Raw genomic sequence first — 5366 nt, 5'->3', positions numbered from 1 at the left:
GGGCAAAGAGGCGGGAGCTGGCTGCTGAAACCACGCCCACCTAGCTCGACATGTGAGTACTAAACTAAGTTCTCATTCACACACAAGTTTACGTTAAAAACACACACGAGTTACAAAAAACAGTCAGTTATATCTATGAAGGTAAACAACTGGAAATAAATCGCATTTTAGCTGGGACTGTAAATAGTGTTCTGTGCTCGTCTGTGCAGCCAACGACAGAACAGTTAGCATGTTTTGCTCAAACCTTCGCCATGGCGTTCAATCATGGCAAATCAACATGACGGCTCCATGGGTGGAAACTTACAGATTAAGGGGCGGTAATATTATAATGAGATCCCTTTGCCACGTCACCAAGGGAGCGAAATCAGACGCGCTCGTTTTCTCAGAGGCTTGCAGAAAAAGGCTTACCAAAACAAAGTTACTGGGTTAATCTTTTTCACGTTTCCTTGCTTGGTAGATGCACCGGGGACCTGATTATAGCACTTAAAACCTGAAAAAGTCCGATTTTTATTATATGTCACCTTTAAGATATTTTTTATGAAATCTGAGGGCTCTCTGACCCTCCCATAGACAGCAAGGTAACTACCACATTCAAGGTCCAAGGTCCACGTTCAACGTGGTAGTTACCTTGCTGTCTATGGGAGGGTCAGAGAGCCCTCAGATTTAATCAAAAATATCTTAAATTGTGTTCCGAAGATGAACGAAGGTCTTACGGGTTTGGAACAACACAAGGGTGAGTAATTAATGACAGAATTTTGATTTTTTTGGGTGAACTAACCCTTTAAGCATCTTTACAATAATTGGTTGCTTCCTGAAATGTTTTTGTGTTTCTTAGCTCTTCTTCCTGTTCCTGTCATCAGTGTTTCTCCTCAAAACCCTTCACTATCAGAAAGATCATCAGTGTCCAGATGTTCACTGCTGTGTTCAGTGTTGAATGTGAGTGATGTGACTCTCTCCTGGTACAAAGGAAACAGTTTATTGTCCAGCATCAGTGTGTCTGATCTCAGCATCAGTCTCTCTCTACCTCTGGAGATTGAGTGTCTGGATGATTCCTACAGCTGTGTTGTTGCTTATTCATTCACCAACCAGACTAAACACCTCAACATCACTCAACTCTGTCTGCCATGTTCAGGTACATCAGCAACATTTTTTAACATATAAGCTTTCTAATTGTGCAGTACATAGCATCTGGATGAAGTTACATTGAAAGGACTGACCATTTTCTCTGTCTGTTACAGAAAATGTCCAGGGTTTATATTTCATGTCACTTATAAGCGTTTATGTGCTGCTGCTGCTCATTTCTGCATGTGTGTTTTACTGTTGCTGCATGAAGTGCAACCAAGAAAAACCAGAGGGCAAGTATTACTACAACTAGCACAACCAAACGTTTATGTGTAAAATAGTTATAAAACTAAGAGCCAAACTTGATGTTTTAATATTTGTATTACTTTTAAAATGAAAAGTATGAATTTAAAATGTATTTTATACATGAGTAACAACAGAAAGCAGCACCAGGTATTAAATACACTCAACATCTGCATGTGTTTGTGTTTGTAGATGAGAAAAGTCTGTCAGAATACACACAGATCATCTACCGTCTGCAGATCTGACACACATCACTGATCATCACCCATAATACACCACAGGACTGATTTATGTTTAATGTGACTGATTTAATTTCACAGTCATGATGAATCTTGACTTCATCTGCTTTAAACTCAACTGGACTGCAACATGAATTATTATAAATATAGTAATTCATTCACATACTCATTCACTTTGATAAATCATTAAATGTCTAAAAGAGCAAAAATCATGCAATGCAAAGGTTAAAGATTTATAGAAATGAAAATAATTTTATAATATATAATATGTATTATATTATTTGATATAAATATTTTTAAACAGAAATGTGTTCAACATATAACTTGAAGTTGATTGTCAATGAATCTGCCCACTTACATACTAAAACCTGAAGTGTGCTAAAACAGTGTCATAGACACACAATGGTGTTTAAAATTAATAAGCATTTGATTCATATGTGGATATTTTACAATGTAATTAGACTTTAAATTCATTCGGTATTTTCTCATTTAGAACATTATTTCATTTCAATAAATTATTGTGTCAAAACATTTGAAAGAGATTTGTGATTGCACGTTCATGAGATGTTTTGGAGTCAGACCTTTTGTTACTGAGGTCAGTAAATGTGGCGTCTGAGCTGAATGCGAACGCACTCGATGTTAGACGATGAGTGTTTGTGTTCATGTTGCTGACAGTGTTGGATGTACAGTTTATGATGTTGTGATAGAACATTTGTTAATGTAATTTAAGAAGAAACTAAAGAATGCATTAAACTTTGACATTGCATTAAACTCTGTGAACTGGCACAAGTCAGAACTTGTGTTACTGAGGTCAGTAAATGTGGCGTCTGAGCTGTGAGAATGTGGTTTAATGTGCTGCGAGGATCTTCAGCTGAAGCATACAGTGTTAGATGATGTGCGTCTGTGTGTTCATGTTCATGAAAGTGTGAAATATTGTGCAGTTTTTTCTTACAACCACAAAGTAACCTTCTGAAAACCTGTTAGACTGAAAAATACCTTTGATAAATATCTGAAATGAGAGTTTTCAGATCCAGAATGATGTTTTCTTATCTGTGTGCTCTGTTCCTGATTGGCCTGTGTGGTGAGTAACTCTTTTAATCAGCAAATGTGGTTAGTTAAACACAAATTTCCACCACAAGAGATAAAAAACAAACACACATTTTAATAGTCAATCTCTATTAAATTAAATCTAGTTAGTTTTGTTGTCTAATAATTACAGTACATTGCATTTATATGATTTTCTGATGTGTTTGCTGATACAGATGTAATAAAGTCAGTATCAGTGATGGAGGGAGATTCTGTCACTCTAAACACTGATGTTAAAATGCAGCGAGATGATCAGATGCTGTGGATGTTTGAACCTTAAGAGAGGCGAATAGCTGATATCCACAGACAGAACATCTATATAGATGCCACTAATACAATATTTGAGAAAAGACTCCAGATGGACAATCAAACTGGATCTCTGACCATGAAACATCAGAACTGAACACACTGGACTTTATAAGCTACTGATCCTCAGCAACAGAGGAACTTCATACAAGAGATTCAGTGTTACTGTCTATGGTGAGTAATTGATTAAGATATTTTAGATATTTACTAAAGATGTTATGTTACAAAATATGCATAAAAAGCTGTGTTCTTTTATGCTTATGTATATTTAAGATGCTGATAATTTTTATGATCACCATCTTCATTTATACCATGTTTGTTTGCTTATTGATTATGGCATTATGGTTCTACTATAGATGGATGTATAATCCATATCAAATGTTTATCTCCCTTAGTTTAATTATTTTCTTGCTTTGTGCAGATGAAAAAAAAAATCATTTTATACATGCATATTTCTAAAGAACTGAAACAGGACAAAGAGCCTCATGTTAATTGCACTGATTAAAAACAAAAAAAAAACACTTGACCTCCCAATCGAGGCTCATATCTGTCTTTAACTTGTTTTTGTTCTGTTTTGAAGTTAAATGCATTTTGTATGCAGATGCATTTATGCATATACTACTTATAGCTTGTGACAGGGTTACCGCAGATACATGTTAAACTTCAAATGTTGTTAGACTGACTTCACTCCTCTCCTGACTCTCTAATGTATGAGATCTCATCCGTATTCTCTTTCTGTTTGCTTCACCAATTAATCATTCAGTGAACACAGAAGAAAATATTTTGAATAATATGGGTAACCAAACAGTTGCTGGTCCTCACTGACTTCCATATGGAAAAAAATACTATGGAAGTCAATAGCAACCAGCAACTGTTTGGTTACCAACATTATTAAAAATATCTTCTTTTGTGTTCAACAGAAGAAAGAAACTCATACTGGTTTGAACCATTAACTTGAAAGTGATGACAGTATTAAAATTTTTGGGTGAACTATCCCTTGAAGGGAATTACAACTTTTGTACTTTAATATTATATTCACTACTAACTAAGAGTTTTCCCTCAATAAACTCCTAATTTAATGCTTAATGTAAGTAGGAGGGTCGTGCAGAATAAGGCATTAATATGTGCTTTATAAGTAGATAAGCCAATATCCACAAAGATTAATAATATCTAGACATTTCATGATCAATAATTTGTTGTCCTAAAATGATATTTGTTTCCCTTATGTTCTCCAGCTCTGCTGCCTGTTCCTGTCATCACCAGAGACTCTTCTCAATGTTCATCAGGATAATCAGTGTCCAGATGTTCATTGTTGTGTTCAGTGGTGAATGTGAGTGATGTGACTCTCTCCTGGTACAAAGGAAACAGTTTATTGTCCAGCATCAGTGTGTCTGATCTCAGCATCAGTCTCTCTCTACCTCTGGAGATTGAGTGTCTGGATGATTCCTACAGCTGTGTTGTTGCTTATTCATTCACCAACCAGACTAAACACCTCAACATCACTCAACTGATGTTGAGTCGGCCATGTCCAGGTCAGCAGCAACATTTTCAACTCATTTTCTTTCTAAATGTGCAGTTCATAGCATTTGGATGTAGTTGCATTGAAAGGACAGATCTCGTTCTGTCATGCGCAGCTATATCAGCAGTAAATGCACGTAACAGACCTGAAAGCGTTAAAGTGCACTAATGTTTCCTTGTTCTTCTGTTTCAGACTCTGTTCAGTTTTGTGGTTCTACTGAAGCTGTGATCCGATTGGTCATCTCTGCTGTGGTGGGCGTGGCTACTGTTGCAGTAGTGGTTTATGAGATCACATTTGGAAGAGCTCAGTAAGACAAGACATGAAGAGACACCAGGGGGCGATGTTTTCTAATCTAACCCCATATGCATTACATCTGTCAATCAAAATGCAAGAGTAAGATAAAAGTTTAGAAAACTATGAACAAATTAAACGTATGTTCTCTAATAAATAAAGCTCCTATTTGAATACAAAGCATAGTAAGAAAAGTAAAGGAATTGATTGTGTAAATAAAGCTTTTCTTCCCTTTTGAGGTCTATGTGGCATTTAATGTGTTTTTATTGGTCACTTCCTATCACATGGTCATCAAGGAATAGTTCCTTTTACTTGTTTGTATACTATAGAGTGTTGCAGCAGTGATGATGACGTGTGTTGGCAAACCCAGAAGTAAGCATCCCCCTGGTTCCCCTGAGCAAGTTTGATTTTTTGTAAGTTTGATTGTTAAGGTTCCTTCAAGCATTTAAAAATGATTTGAAAATTTGATTTCAGTCCTTAAAGCAAAGAGTTCACCTGTTCAGTGTGACTACGTTTAATGTCCCTGTCCAATTTGAACACTTGTTTATTGTATAAAACAT

The 5366-nt window shown here is 36.0% G+C and overlaps 1 pseudogene; it reads left to right on the top strand.

Annotated features, from left to right (window-relative positions):
* The first annotated feature begins 2855 nt into the window (after positions 1-2855).
* LOC107660988 (uncharacterized) lies at positions 2856-4822 on the top strand (annotated as a pseudogene).
* Positions 4823-5366: the final 544 nt, after the last annotated feature.

This window comes from Sinocyclocheilus anshuiensis, unplaced genomic scaffold (assembly GCF_001515605.1).
Source record: "Sinocyclocheilus anshuiensis isolate Anshui unplaced genomic scaffold, SAMN03320099.WGS_v1.1 scaffold11382, whole genome shotgun sequence".
Lineage (NCBI taxonomy): Eukaryota > Metazoa > Chordata > Actinopteri > Cypriniformes > Cyprinidae > Sinocyclocheilus > Sinocyclocheilus anshuiensis.
This window is presented reverse-complemented; position numbering and strand designations above follow the sequence as displayed.